The sequence below is a fragment of the Cervus canadensis genome, chromosome 5 (assembly GCF_019320065.1).
Source record: "Cervus canadensis isolate Bull #8, Minnesota chromosome 5, ASM1932006v1, whole genome shotgun sequence".
NCBI lineage: Eukaryota > Metazoa > Chordata > Mammalia > Artiodactyla > Cervidae > Cervus > Cervus canadensis.
Genome location: NC_057390.1, coordinates 9,943,433 through 9,959,880, shown reverse-complemented (window position 1 = coordinate 9,959,880; position 16,448 = coordinate 9,943,433). Strand labels below are relative to the sequence as shown.

Genomic DNA, 16,448 nt, shown 5'->3' with positions numbered 1-16,448 from the left:
AACCTCTAATAAACAGGGAAAAAAGAGAAATCTAGGCTTCTAGATCAATGGTGAAATCATTTTATCAACTTTTAAAAACCCCACTAGTAAAACAAGTTGCCTTTAAACATTTGAAAAGATGCTCAACCTCACTCACTTAAAAAAAGAAACATAAGCAAATTAGAGCCACAATGAAATACCACTTTTCATCTTCAGATTGGCAAATATCAAAAGATTTCACAACAGCAAGAGAGGCAGGAAACCAGCCCTCTTCCACGCTACAGTTGGAGACACTGCAGTTGGCCACAGGCTCTATGGGGCCACTTCAGCAGTGTTTGTAACACCTGAAAACGCATCTACCTTTGGGTAGCAGCTATTCTTTGTCTAGAAAGTTGTCTTACAGATACATTCCCACTTGTGGATGAAAACACACCTGTGTGGTTTGAGGCAGTTACTCACCTCCCTGCACTTTGTCAGACGATTACCATGAGGATTAAATGATATAATGAATGGAAAGAATTTTAAAGAAAGCCTGGTACATAGTAAGTGCTCAGCAAATACTGGCTGTCATTATTACAGCATTGTTCATGGCAGCAAAACATTGGAAATGACATAAATGTCTGTCAATAGGGAACTGATAAAATAAGGTTTGTCTTATATTGGAAAATTCCAAAGATTTTAAATACAACGCGCATACTCTCTAAACAGTGCTATGGAGTGATCTTTTAGAAATATTGTTAAATGGAAAGAAAATGAAGTGTAGAAGAGTGCTTGTGGTTTGTTATTGTCACTGGTGTGGAGTGTGTCTATAAGTGTACAGTCTCTCCAGGGATGAAGTCACAAGGAACAGGTAACAGTGCTGATTCCTGGAAGTGAAACTGAGAGGCAGGATCTCAGGGGCTACTGTGTAACGTCTTGTACCTTTTATATTGTCCACTATAAGGATGTATTCCCTAGTCACAAACAAATAAACTGGGGTATATGTCAAAAGGGCTTCCCTGGGGGCTCAGTGGTAAAGAGCCACTGCAGAAGACATGGGTTCAATCCTTGGGTTGAGAAGATCCCCTAAGGAAATGACAATACTCTAGCATTCTTGCCTGGAAATTCCATGGACAGAGGAACCTTGTGGGTTACAGTCAATGAGGTCACAAAAAGAGTTGGACATGACCCAGCAACTAAACAACAACATGTCCAAAAAGTTGAAAACAGGGACTCAAACAGATACTTGTATGTCATTGTTTATATGAGCATTACTCATAATTGCCAAAAGGTGGAGACAACCCAAATGTTTATTGATAGGTGAATGTATAAACAAAATGTGGCTTATCTATGCAAAGAAATACTTGCATTATTCAGTCATTCTGATTCTTTGTGACCCCATGGACTGTAGCCCACCAGGCTCCTCTGTCCATGGGATTCTCCAGGCAAGAATATTGGAGTGGGTTGCCATGCCCTCCTCCAGGGGATCTTCCCAACCCAGGGATGGAACCCATGTATCTTACATCTCTTGCATTGGCAAGGTTTTTTTTACCACTAGTGCCTCCAAGTGAAATAAGCCAGTCACAAAAGGACAAATACTTGTATGATTCCACTTACATGAGACACCTAGAATAGCCAAATTCACAGAAAAAGAAAGTAGTATAGTGGCTAGGGGGGAGGAGGAGTGGAGAATTACTGTCTAATGGGTACAGAATTTCAGATGGGGTTGAAAAAGTTCTGAAGATGGATGGTAGTGATGATTATACAATAAAGTGAACTTAATGCCATTAAATTGTACATTAAAATGGTAAAATTCATATCATGTACATTTTATCATAAGAAACAATTACACAATTTAAGAATAAAATAGTCATTTTTTACTTTGATTGGAGTTATGTTAAATGCAGGGATTAATTATGAGGAGCTGTATTGCATGAGCCACAACAAAGAACAGCCCTGCCGAAAAAAGGACTCGGTCTCCAACTCTGGGCACTCTCCACGCCAGTTTATTCTGCTCTGCTGACTGGCTCCTGAGGGGTTCACAGTACAGAGCACAGGTGTCAGACTGAGCCAGAACCTGGGGTGGAGGGCAGCTTCCTTTAAGACAGAGAAGAAGAAGGAAGGGACGAGGTGCTCAGTGAGGGTAGAAGCAGAGGATATCCCCGCTGGACCATGTAAACGTTCTCCATGAGGAATGTTGGAGGGTAGATGAGGGGGCAGTAAAGGTTGGCCTTCGGGGGGAACAACAGTGGGGTCAGACCAGGGATATGTAGACGAATCACCACATTCCACTGAGGAGCCTAGTGAGGCTGGAAATCATAAATGTGTAGACAGAATTTCCCCCCTTCTCCCACTTCTCCCTCCCCCAGCAACAATCTTGAATTGGTTGCAGATCCCTGGTGCTATATAAGTGAGGAGGAGCAGATTCCCCACCCAGACCAGCAACTACTGTAGGCTTCTACTCTCTAACAATGCCAAGCTGGGACTGGACAGAGGAATCAATTTTAAGTTGCAACAGAAGTTAGGGTTACTACTGGGATGGACATTATCATTACTAAAATCAGACCAAAGATGACCATGACGATCATGTAACTTGTCTAAATTTTATCCAGTGGCAGAACAAGCTCTAAACATACAGAATAAATTTTGAAAAGCAACCAAAAGCAGAAATCAACTTACTTTCTGATTTTATTCAACGAGCCATGCTTATTTACAATATTATTTCCAGTTGTTAATTGAAACGCATGTACCTTGCCTCTCCCCCTAGATTATAAACTCTCTGAAAGCAGGATCCATGTGCTGTTCATCCTCATACTGCCCCCACAGCCTAGCAAAGTCCCTTGCACATACACAGGAGGCACTGAAATGACTGCTGACTGAATTGCTAACCAAGAGAAAATACCCCATATGAGGCAGCAGCAGGCCACTACTGTGTAGTATGCTTACACAGTACCCCGTACAGAGCGGGTGAGTGACAAGACCTGATCGAGCTGAAATGACTCTTACTAAAAAGACAGACTATGTTCTAAGAAGTCTGATATAAAATGTTGTTGCAGGTTGCCCAGACTTCAGGTAAAAGAAGCAGGGATGAAGGAGATGTGAGTGGTCATTTTCTATTTCTCCGTTAAGGCTGTTCTTGTACTGGATTAAGGTGATGATGGCTAAAACACAAGAGGAGGGTGAGTCAGACCCAGTTCATGACCTATGATACAAGAAGTGAGTATTTCAGTGCCTGATTAAGCCTCAAACCAAGCTGGATTCATTTTTGATTAAGAGAATCTTAGAGGGCCCCGTCCTCAAGATTATATAAAAATCATCCCAGTCAAGTATTTTTGAGAAAATAAATCAAAATAAGCACAGAGCCCAGTTCTTTAGAGAGGAAAGTAGATCTCAAGTAACTCAAGAAGCAATCTTTCCTACAATGAAGGTTGAGAAAAAGAAAGCCAAGACCAGTTGATTCTGGTTTAGGGAATGGTAACATTGGAGAACACACTCTACTGTTTCTTGTGAAGGCATCACTCGTGCTGAAGTTTTCTCCTCTGTTGGCCTGGCCACCATCCCTCTTCACAGAGCAGGGAGGTAAAAGAGACATATGAGTGTCTCCATAATTAAGTCCGAGTACTAGATTACTGCCTCTCTGGGAAAATGAACTTGACTGAAGGGAGAATGAGCAGGCATTCAATCAAGCAACAAGCCACTTATCGAGTGCCTGAATTGATGGGGAAAGATGACTCTCCTTAGACTGGACCATCCAAAATCAGTTGGGGATAAAAAAAAAAAAATAAGCTAGAGGGGTGAGAGGGAGAAAGACCATAGTTGGTGGGTCTTTAGGAAGGGGGGGATCCTGAGGAAACCCCTCAACTCCTGAGCTCACAGCTCAGTTCCAAATTCCAGGATGCCTGGTTAGAGAGAGAGGGAAATACACTTTCTCAGGGACAGAGGCGCACAGAGCCAAGGGGTCTGGATTTCTAAGGCAGAATTTCATCAAGGGCTGGGTGACACTTTGGAAAGCCATCTGATTTCCAGAGGTCCTGATGCACAAGAACAACTCAGCCCGTTCCATCAAGGGAGAGAGATGTGGACTTACCCCTTGGCCCCTGGTGCATGCCCTCCTTCTTACCCCCTCAAGAGCCGAAGCAGCAGGTCCTTCATAAAAGGACACCTCCCTTAGGCCTGAAAGCTTAGTTCAAGTGGGGATTTTTATACAAGCCCCATGTTTCCTGGATTCTTAGGAGCCTCCAAAAAGGCTGTAAATAATCCTTATTAAACAGGAAGAAGTATGAAATAGGCACAGGACCAATCACTGTGACTTCCATGGCTGAAAAGCATGGATTAAAGAGGGGCAGTCAGACTTCCATGCAGACTATTACTAGGGGTAGATTTCAGCCCCTTACTGTAGAAGTCCAATGTTGCACAGATGCACACACGCATACATGATCCCCTTCTCTGAAGGCAGAGATGGGAGCACAGAAAACAACACTGGACAAACTGGTCATTCTCTTACTTGTTCTTTACTGTGTTGTAATAGATAAAGATTCAGAGAAGGCACTGGCGACCCACTCCAGTATCTTGCGTGGAAAATCCCATGGACAGAGGAGCCTGGTAGGCTGCAGTCCACGGGGTCGCACAGAGTCGGACACGACTGATGCAACTTAGCAGCAGCAGCAATAAATAAAGATTAATTTAAACAATTAGATTGCCCCTTATCTTTGCTCTCTAAGTCTTCCCCAGATCTTTAGCAAAAAGCAATAAAATTCTCACCTGACCCTCAGTGGGCTGGGGATTTCTGCCTAGACTACTCAGTTCATTCACTCACATCCCCAAACCAAAACCTACAACCAAGCTGTAACTCCATATATTTAAAACTCACTCTACTCACCCCCTGTGCAGTGGCCTGCTGCTCCTGGGTCCTTGAATTCAGTACCTTTAAGGTAGATCTTACCACCTTAGAACCCACCCACCACTCCTTTTCTCTACCTCTGCTATTAAAATAGCCCCTCCTCTATTGCCTCACCAACCAACTATTTTAGAACCAAAAAGCCTTTGTCTATTCATCAACACTATAAAAGTAACGTTCATGTTATGTTTTTTAATCTACTGTCTGTGTCTTCCATGGTTCTCATCAGCTTATCTAATCAGCGTGTCCTAGGGAGGCCTGTTACTTGCTAGTTTAGCTTGTCCAAGCACAACAGGACCAGCTGAGGCATTTACTCCAGGAGAATAGGCAATCCTCAGGAAAGATGTCAGACCTTTGCCCTCTTCTCTCCACAGGACTGAGATGAAGGAGGATCTTCCACATCCCACTGCCACTGCAGCTCTACAAACCCCAGTTCATGACTCTTTGGAGAAGGACACAGACAAGGAAAACCAAAGAACAAGCCAAACCCTGCAAGAGCAATGTTTCACACTTTCTGATTTTTCTAGTTTTTATGCTGATTTTTTCCCTCACCTTATTAATTCCTTTTTTGTATTTAGGAAATATATGATGAGGGAGCAATAAGTGGAGGATAGGAACTTTGGAGAGAAGAGAGACAGTGAATGGGAAGTGAAAAAAAAAGGAGAAAGTTGGAGGCCAGGCATCAGTTGGCTTGGGGGGGGGGGGTTGGAGGGGTAGGGGGGATGGGGGAGGTGGAAAGCATGCTGGGAAGTCTCTGATATCTCCAGGTTCCAAGTGCTAGGCTTGGTACTACACACATCTTCCCTTATTTAACTCCCTCGACGGTCCTGCCAGAGCAGCATTTTCATCCCCAATCTTTGCAGACACAGAAACTGAGGCTCAGAGAATGCAATACTTGCCCATGGACCCATAGGAGGACAAGCAGGGGTTGGAAGCTTCATTGGAAAATGAACTCCAATCCTCTTCTTTCAAAGGCCCTTCTTATGGATTTTCTGTGTCTTCAGACTTGTATTTCAGGGTTTGCTTCCCTTTCATTTAGGAAATTTATCTGTTGGTTTGGTCTCACTTTATTCTTAGATCATGTGAAGTTTTCTCTCAGTGGAAAAACCACATTCTTTGACCTAGTCCTGCCTGCAGGAGATGATGAAAAAATGTGTTTTGGAGGCCGTGGCTGAGCCATCCCTGTAACAGTACATCCTAGTTCTCTTCACAATCCATGGAATGAAAGAGTAGCAAGACTACAGTGACCAACTTATCCTAATTTGCCTGAGACTTTCCTGATTTGAGCACTGAGCGTCTGGTTCCAAAGGAAATAGGCAGGCTTAGGCATACCAGGAGAGTCTAGCCCTGAAGACACACAGTCTCAAGCCTTAGGGAGTTTCCAGCAGGCCAGAGATTAGACAAATTCACCAGCAGAAGAGTAGAAGGCCCATAAAGGAGCTCAAAGGGAGGAAGGTGTTCAGTAAAAGAGAAACCACATTGTTTGAAGAATTAGTTCATTGCACAAATGGTCATTTCTTGCCTTCTAAGCATATTTGAGACAGAGGCAAGGAGCCATAGAAATGAAGAACTGAGAGGTAGAAGAACACAGTGTACCCTGGGAACATGGAGGTGGTTTCCCTGGCACAGCGCAAGTTTGGGGAGAAAAAGGTTTGGGCCTGTAAGATAGGCTGGGCCATCCCAGAGAGAGACATAAACATCAGCAAATGTGTCTGAATTCAAAGGACTGTGGGACTGGGCTTTGCACAAGAATGGAATAATTGGCTTCAGCGTGGATCACAGCACAGGTAGAAAGACCAGTGGAGACATTACTGCCACTCATTCAAGCAAAACCCTTTGGTTTCTACCTGCCTGGGTTTTATTTAGACCATTTGGACATCAGTTCAGGCTATTTTAGCTTCTCATTTTCATTTTTGCCTTTTATTTCATACAGGAATATGAGGGTGAGCTTTATCTGGGGTTGGGGAGGGGACAAGAAGATATGGGATGGGTAGCTTTCCCTCCAGGATACACAAAGGGAACAGGCTGCAGAGCCTCGCTGCTGGGATAAAGAGGGAAGGATGCACCCTGGCAGCAAGGTGCTTTCCTCCTCGTGTCTAGGGCCTGCCCAGTTGGCTTGCACTACCTGTGTCCCTGCCGACCCCTAATGCAATTGAATTTTTGTGAATGTCTCATATCCACGTTTATATTGGGTTATTTCTTTTTCCTTATTTGTTTATAGGAATCCTTTATATTGTAAATGTTTTTCTGTTTTTATCATTTGTCATTCATTCTTTCTAAAAATTTTTATTTATCTATTTTTGGCTGTGCTAGGTCTTCATTGCTGGGCAGGCTTCTCTGGTTGTAGGCGAGTGGGGGGCAGCTACTCTCTCACTGTGGTGCCTTCTCTTGTTGCAACTCCAGGCTCTAGAGCACATGGGCTCAGTAGTTGTAGCACACAGGACTTATTGCCCTGTGACATGTGGCATGTTCCCAGAACAGGGATTGAACCAGTGTCTCCTGCACTGGCAAGTGGATTCTTAACCATGGGACCACCAGGAAAGCCCTATTTATCCATATTTTCCTTTAAGGTTCCTAGGTTTGTTGTCAATCTCAGAAATGCTTTAACTATCCCCAAGTTTATGTACACCTACATTTTCCTCTAGTTCTTTTCTGGTTTTGCTTTCTCTGGACTTTAAATTGATATATGTTACAAGATAGGTTTTCACTTTATCATTTTTCTCAAGTGTGACATCACCATTGATCAGACTTTGTACCCTCTACCCACTGGTTCAAATTACTGTCTTTATCACATACTAAATGTTTCTGTGTGCTGAGTCTGTGCTCAGCCAACCATCCTGATAGTGTGTTCTAAACTCGGTTTCCTTTTGCTACTACCTACTCCCTCCCCAAGCCACTGTGTTCTGACTTCTGCCCTCATGATGTCACAAACATTTCTCTAGCAAAGCTCATCATCAGATTACTAATTGCCAGTCTGAATGCTTTCCAGGTCTGTTCTTGTATGGATCTCTCTGTCCATTTGATATTGTAGGCATTTCTTTCCTTCTTGAAATCCCTTCTTTTGGGGTGATTTTATTTCTGTTTGTTTTGGTAAATTTGGGGGATTTCCCAGTCATTGGCTATGTGAATCATCATCTTTGCTAAATAACGCCATGGTGTTTTCTAGATGGGCTTTAGCAGTGTGCTGTAGTCTAACTAGATTTTTAAAAATTTATTTCTCTTTATTTTTGGTTGTGCTGGTCTTCGCTGCTACATGAGCTTTTCCCTAGTTTCAGCGAGCAGGGGCTACTCTCCAGTTGTGGAACGTAGCCTTCTTATTGCACTGGCTTCTCTCGTTGCAGAGCACAGGGTCTAGGGTGCACAGGCTTCAGTACTTACAGCGCATAGGTTTAGTTGCTCTGTGGCACGTGGGATCGTCCTGGACCAGGGATCAAACCCATGTCGCCTGTATTGGCAGGCAGATTCTTCACCACTGAGCCACCAGGGAAGCCCCTAATTAAATTATTTAAAGACAAGAGTTGGTAGATCTAGGATGCTCTGGGTCTTAGTTTTCTCTACAAATTTTCTCCTCTCTTCTGTGCATCCTACTGTTGGCCTAAGTGAACCCCACCACCATCACCACTCTCTCCTGCAACACAAACCAACTGAGAACTTTAAAGACTCACCTTCCTAAAGCCTCATTTTTGTGTTTTATTCCCTGTTCCAAAATCAACAGTGGCTTCACAGGAAAGTCAATAAGGTCTGAACTTCTTGGATTCACACCCAAGTCCTTCCCTTGCCTGGCTTCCTCCTTTTTTCCAAGACTTATGTCCCCCCACCCCCAAAGGGGATGACTTGAATCCAACCAAGCGAACTCACACTGCTGGAGGGAGTGTAAACTGATACAGCCACTCTGCAAAAACAATGTGGTAAGGTTTAATAAAGATGAAAATGCATATACTAAATGACCAAGCAGTTTCACTTGTGTATGTGTGTACCAGGGCACATGAACAAGGATGTTTACATAGCATCATTTGTAGGTGGTCAAAATGGAAGCAACCCAAATGTCCATCAAGAGTAGAATGCATACGTTCCAGCCTCTGCACCCTTCTTCACTCTGTCTCCCCAGTGATCTTAGGTCAATGCAGAGGTTTCATTTTCAGACATATGTTCATTTAAAATAGGAGCCCAGGGACTTCCCTGGTGATCCTGTGGTTAAGAATCTGCCTGCCAATGCAAGGGACACAGGTTCGATCCCTGCTCCAGGAAGATCCCACATGTCCCGAGAAGCCACAACCAAGTTGTAGCCGTTAGCCACAACTACTGAGCCCACACTCTAGAGCCTGTGTTCCCCAGCAAGAGATGCCACCACAGTGAGAAGCCCACACACCACAGCTAGAGAGTAGCCCCTGTTCACTGCAACTAGGGAAAGACCAAGCACAGCAACGAAGACCCAGAGCAGCCAAAAATATAAATAATTTTTTTTTTTTTACAAAAAGGAGCCAAATTACTTACTTTCCAAAATAGAAAGTTAGGATTTTTTTCCCACTGAAAACTGGATTTCCAATATCATAGTGTTAATACGTAGAAAAATTCTAACAAGTTGTGGTCATGTTTTATCATTACATTAATCTAAGTACTTTTTTTCTTCTTAAAATTAACTTTTAAAAGTGTATACACATTGAATGAAAAAATGAAGTATAATCTACAGAAGTACTGAATCTATGTTGTACACTTGAAACTAACATAGTATTGTAAATGGACTATATATAGTTCAATAAGTAGATAAATAAAATAGCATACATATAAAAATAATAAAATAAAATTTATATGAGGTAAAATCCATTCTCTTTTGGGGTTCAATTCTTTAAGTGTTAACTAATACATACATATCCTTTGCCTTTTATTTTTTCAAGATGGGTTTAAAGTAACTTATCTTAGACACTGTTCACTGGGGCTTTGGAAAACGAAGTTTGACTTCCCAACTGAGTAGGCCTGTTGAGTTCACAAAAATGCAGTTCCATCTATTGATCCTTCCTCAATTGTTTAAGTCCTAATTGTCTTCCAGGACAGCCAGTTCTGAGTGGACCCTTTCCACTAAGATTGGAAGGATTTCTTCTGACAAAACAGGCCTGAATTTATCTCCATGGAAAATTAACAAGATGTTGCTGCAGATGAAGGATCTTTTTAAACCAGCTGCCCCTGGCTGCCAAGTACAAAGGTGACCTAAAATGCCAGAGGAAGGCCTGCCATATCTGAGCTCCCTTGTCTTCTAGAAAGTGTCAAGATTTGATGACTTATGCTTTGAGGGAGAGTGAACACTTGTCCCCTCACTTCTACAAGAAAGGCAGGGAACACTGAACTATTAGTAATCATAGTTTTTCATGTATATTAAATGAGCTAAACTAACTGTTTAACCATAAGCCCACCATTCTACTCCACTTGCTCTGACATTAAGCAGGAAAAAAAAAAATCAAAATTTTCATTATTAGTAAAAAAAAACAACAACAACTAGAAATCCTAACCTATTTGTAGACCAGCCACTACCTTGCCCACTCTGTTCATCCCTTCCCACTCTGGTTGTTTCGACCTTTCTACTTCAGTGGTTGACTTCACAAAAATGGGATGCTAGGACTCACCAAGGTGGTGACCTTGGTAGCCAGCCTCTCTGGATGGGTAAGATTTAGCATCTCCTACAAATCCCCAGGGGATGCTAATGTTGGTCAGGCGACCACACTTGGATATCACTGCTGTAAATCTCATTAATAATTCATAGGAAATATGAAAGATAGGGGAACCTATTAATACCATGAGGATACATTGAAAACAGACTCTGAGAAATAGTTCCTTCAACAAATAAATTATAAGGAAAAAGTGAGCAAGAACGAATCTAGAGATTAAAACAATAGGCATAAAGAAGAGGGCCAAGATAGCAGCCTAGTCAGAATACAAGCCTTGTCCTGCACATGAAGTTGGGTGTCAACGTCTCCAAGCTTCTGCCCCAGGCCTCCAATGCTGCCTACAGGCTGGAATTCAGGCAGTCAGCTTAGACTGTTCCCACTCATCTTAAAAGGAAGCTCTGCCTATATCAATTCAAATATAAAGCATCAGGGGAGGGGCTTCCCTGGTGGCCCAGTGGCTAAGACTCTGTGCGTCCAAAGCAGGGGGCCCAGGTTCGCTCCCTGGTCAGGGAACTAGAGCCCACACGTCGCAACTAAGACCCGGCGCAGCCAAATAAATACATGTAAATAAATATTAAAAAAAAAAAGCAAAAAAAAAGCATCAGGGGAGTTATTCGCTCAGGCACCAGAACAGTATCCTGGCTGAGGAAACAATGACAAGCAACAAATTCCAGGTCTTATTTTGAAATCTAACTCCAGGATGTCACCGTTCATATAGCTTTCATTTGCTGCATAGACCAGGGTGATGTCTTTGATTTTAATATTCCTTTGCAAAAATCACTCCAGGTGGGTAAAGCAGGAGGTATCTGAGATATCCAAAGAGCCTTAGGAAATGGCTGCTCATCCCAGTTGAATCTGGGCTGCAGAAAGAACGAGATCATTAAGTAATGGGAAGATCATGACCAAAAGAGGACTTGTTTCTAAGCCCAGGACTGCAAGGGGCTGGAGTTCTAAGTTTACTCCCAACCCCCTCCTAGGCATAAAGTCACTATTCTCCCTCCATCCTCCAAGACTGCCATCAGCAGTCACATTGCCCCACCACCCGTCCACGCTTAACCACAGAAGCAGGGATGCAGCTTTCCCTTTAGGGGGGATTCTCTTGCTCTTGTCGCTGAGCCATGACTTTGGGAATCTTTGGCACTGCATCCAGCTCTGTTCCAAACCTGGCACACCAGCCATCCGACCGAGTCCAGATCTGAATGGCACTGGCAGGACTTCAAGGACATACCTGAAGAATAAAAATACCCTTGAGAAGATAGGGGAAAGAAAACCCCACCTTTGAGGAAGAAAATGAAGAGTTTTGGAGGAGGTACAGAATGCAGACCTAGTAAAAGAAATTTGTTTCTAAAGAATTACAGGAAAGATGTATGGGTTTGGGGATGGTTAGAATCCTTATACTGAGCCAGGGGACATTCTTGAAGATCTCATCATAGATCTCATCGTTGAAATGATTTAAGGAAATGTCAACTGGAAGACAAGGTCAAATGCAAATTGAAGGTACCTTGATTTGAAAGGATCTAGGGAAGTTTGCTGAGGTTAGAAGACTTGCTTAGTATGAACGAAAAACTGAAGCTTCTTTTTTAATTTTAAATTTCTGAAGCTTCATTGTTTTCTGGGCAGCTATAAATAGTAATGTTTATTTTCTACAGTAACGTTCTGATATCTAACTATGTAAATGAAAGATGAAGAAAAACAAAGATTTTCATGTCTTTGATTTTAGAGTGATATTTGAGATTTTAATTGCCTGCCTTTATATTACCATTCTCAAATTCTTACTGGGTTTTAATGACCACACAAAAGCTAAAGTAGCTTAGAAACCATGTAGCTCCTTTTGACTATCTGAAGTATTATGTGTTTTTATTCCATTGTAGGCTATATTATAACTGTTCAATATGTGAAACCTAAATGTCACCTTGGACCCTATGATAGCTGAAAATACATTTCATGTATTCTTATTTCTAGACAACAGTAATCTAACAGATTATTAAGGACAGTGAGTTAATTTGTGGTTCTTTTAAGTAAAAGATGATTTGTAAGAATGTTTATCTGCTTCAAAAGATAACTTGTTTTAATACTTTCTTCAGATAGCAAGTGTTTTTTTTTTTTTTTTAGAAACAAGTTTCACATGAATACTTCAGTGTTGGAAGGGTTTTTTATTTAAAAGCTTTGAGACTTATACATACTATTTGTCAAGTTGTAGAAGAACCCATTTTCCCAGATCAGATTAAAGCTTCTAAAATAAACGCTTTCAGCAGTAGCTAGAATGGCATTGCTTAACAAGTTGAGGAAGAATAAGCATTTGGCATAGTGTTTTATTAATGTATTTGTTAGTACTTGTTCATTGTGGAAAAGTGTTATTGACTAAAATCAAATATAGCTACAGAAACCACTTGCTCAGCTTCCTGTAGTTCAGGATACGCAGATTTTGTGTATACTTTGCTATAATATTACACTTAAGAATTGAAATTGCATTTCAAAGGACCAATGGATATTATTATTTGTGAAACTGAACATATTATGTGCTACTTGTAAACATTATCTATAAATCAGTACTTGGGAAAGTTGTACTTTCTTAACCTATGAATACCAGGAATAAAATATGAAAAATTAAACATAGAACAAATTACCCTGGGAGCACAAATCTTTGAGAAGTTGGAAATACCTCCCTCCTCCAGGGGAAAATTACTGAGCAATCTTTTCCTTAGCTTCCCCACTGCGCGCATGCTGATCTGTGCCATCCCTTTGGTTGTTGTGCAGCCGTCATTAATGAGATGGAAATAGTGGGCCGTACATTCCGTACGCACGGCAGACTCTGAAGAGCTCAGCAAAGCAGGGAGAAATGACCTCTAACATGTGTAAAATTCTCCACTTTCAAATTCTTCAACTTATTTCAGAGTTCATCTCATGACCCTCCTATTTAGCAATTTCAGGGGACAAAAAAACTTGCCACGTCCTTCTCCACTAAGCCAATTCTCTGAAAATGGATAGACAGACAGACTGGCCTCAGTGTTTATAAACAATTTTGACAGTAATATGGATAAACAGGCTTCCCTGGTGGCTCAGCTGATAAAGAATCCGCCTGCAATGCGGAAGACCTGGGTTCCATCTCTGGATTCGATCCCTGGGTTGGGAAGATCCCCTGGAGAAGGGAACGGATATCCACTCCAGTATTCTTGCCTGGAGAATTCCATGGACTGTATAGTCCATAGGATCACAAAGAGTTGGACACGACTGAGCAACTTTCACTTTCACTTTTCACTTTGGGATAGAGAGTTGTCTCTCCTGGTCACTGCTCTGTACTCTTCCTCACTGCATGCAGTGCTGACTGCACCTCCATCACTTTCTTGCACATTTGCACGCCTCTTTCTATGATCAAAGGGTTGTGCCTGTGGCACTTCAACCATTCCATTTGTTCTGAAAGTGGAACACCTTTGGCCAGTTTGGTATGGCTTGAATGAAGAAAGTTCCAAGGGCTCTTCTAAGTTATCTTCTATGGAAGTGTTTCTTACAACCACCCAGTTGCTGCATTTGAAGAAAAGCTTTACTTGGTGTTTGCCCCACATTTAATCTAATGTCAGAGGATTTAGAATTTCGAAACTGACCTACGGAACAGAGGTTGAAAGCACTTTACTCTTGTTCAATACCCAGGTTCTCTTACTGCCTGGGTATCTACCTGGTCCCTTTCCATGAACATTTTTTTAACCCTTTCAAATCTTCAGTATAAATTTATTACCTCTACCATCATTTGTAAAGTTGGAAAATCACCCCTTCAGCTATTTGATAGGCTTCCCAAAGTGAAGGATTTGATATCCATCAACTAGAGCAACTCAGAAGCAACTTGCTCTTCCATCACTTTCCTTTCTTTCCTTTCTTCACTCCCCAGTCCTTCCACACACAACGCTGGGAGGAGAGCACTCCTTCTCAGGTGATGGGCACCATCTACTTGGCACATTACTGGGTAATTTGAGGCAGAAACAAGAGGATATAATTTCTTTCCTCAGGGCACATTTGGATGCTGTTATAGACTGAATGTTTGTGTCCCCCCACATTCATTTATTGAACTCTAATTCCCAATGTGATGGTATTTTACCAAGTAAAGCTTTGAGAGGTAATTAGGTCAGAAAGGCAGAGCCCTTGTGAATGCAATTAATACCTTTACACAAAAGGCCAGTTCTTGCTGCTGTTCAGATGCTCAGTCTGACTCTTTGCAACCCCATGGACTGCAGCACACCAGGCTTCCTTGTCCTTCACGATCTCCTGGAGTTGGCTCAGATTCATGTCCACTGAGGTGGTGATGCTTTCTATCTCATCCTCTGCTGCCCTCTTCTCCTTTTACCCTCAATCTTTCCCTTCATCAGGGTCTTTTCCGATGAGTCGGCTCTTCACATCAGGTGGCCAGAGTATTGGAGCTTCAGCTTCAGCATCAGTCCTTCCAATGAATATTCAGGGTTGGTTTCCTTTATGCTTGACTGGTTTGATCTCCTTGCAGTCAAACAGACTCTCAAGAGTCATCTTCAGTACCAAAATTTGAAAACATCAATCCTTTGGCACTCAGCCTTATTCATGGTCCAACTCTTACATCTATACACAACTACTAAAAAAACCATTGCTTTGACTATATGGACCTTTGTTGACAAAGTAATGTCTGTGCTTTTAACATGCTGTCTGGGTCTGCCATAGCTTTTCTTCCAAGGAGCCAGCCTCTTTTAATTTCATGGCTGCAGTCACCATGGCTGCAGTGATTTTGGAGCCCAAGAAAAAAGGCCAGAGAACTAGCTTACTCTCTTTCTGCCATGTGAGAATACAGTCAGCCACCTGTAACCAAAAGGGAACTCTCTCAGAACCTGACCACGCTAGCACCCTGATCTCAGACTTCCAGCCCCCAGAACTGTGAGAAATCAATCTTGGTTGTTGATAAGCAACCCAGTTTGTGGTATTTTGTTATAGCAGTCAAAGTTAATACAGATGCTAACACTCTGAATGAAAGAAATCCTTATATTTCGTTTCAAAACATACTCTCTCTTTGACTTCCATCTTCAATCTCTTCCTAACAACCCTGAGTCTTTTTCTTTTTTTTCATTGTACTCTCCTTCTGGCAACTCTATTCTTGCAAAGCCATGGCAGGACATCTTTACATTAATTTTTTACATAGGAAACACTAAAAGGAAAATCTCTACCACCATTAGTGACTAAGTATTGAGAACCTATGTTCTCAGTCCTCCTCCATGTTACATTCTTTGTATTCTGGGATGATAACATTCAATATATTTGAATTGTTGACATATTGAAAATAAAGTTTAAGATATATTCATATATGTATATGCTATATTGCTATAACAATAGCAATTTAGAATATGGAACTCAAGAGACAACTATTATATATATAATATATATATAGTTATATATAAATAGTATACCATATACTATTTATATAATATGAAAATTAAAGTCACGCAGTTGTGTCCGACTCTTTATGACCCCATGGACCGTCCATGGAATTCTCCAGGCCAGAATACTGGAGTGGGTAGCCTTTCCCTTCCCCAGGGGAATCTTCCCAACCCAGGGATCAAACCCAGGTCTCCTGCATTGCAGGCAGATTCTTTACCAGCTGAGCCACAAGGGAAGCCCAAGAACACTGGGGTGGGTAGCCTATCCCTTCTCCAGTGGATCTTTCAGACCCAGGAATCGAACCGGGGTCTCCTGCATTGCAGGCGGATTCTTTACCTACTGAGTTATCAGGGAAACGCATTTATATAATATATATTGTATATTATCTTTTTCTTGAAATTTACCCAAATACACATACTATAAAATAAAACATTTATTAAGACAATCAGGGAAATCTGGACACTGGATATTTGATAAAATTTATTTTAGTTGCAATACTGGTACTGTAGTTTTTCTTTTTGTACAGTCCAGGTCTTTATTTTTAC

The 16,448-nt window shown here is 41.7% G+C and overlaps 1 protein-coding gene across 2 annotated transcripts in view; it reads right to left on the bottom strand.

Moving 5' to 3' along the window:
• Window positions 1-4,917, bottom strand: part of SLC4A5 (solute carrier family 4 member 5) — a 126,290-nt gene extending 121,373 nt beyond the window's left edge. For both annotated transcript variants that reach the window (XM_043468135.1, XM_043468136.1), the window contains exon 1: window positions 4,838-4,917. The gene's annotated coding sequence lies outside the window, so the exon portion shown is untranslated. The remainder of the gene's footprint in view (window positions 1-4,837) is intronic.
• Between the last annotated feature and the right edge of the window lie 11,531 nt (window positions 4,918-16,448).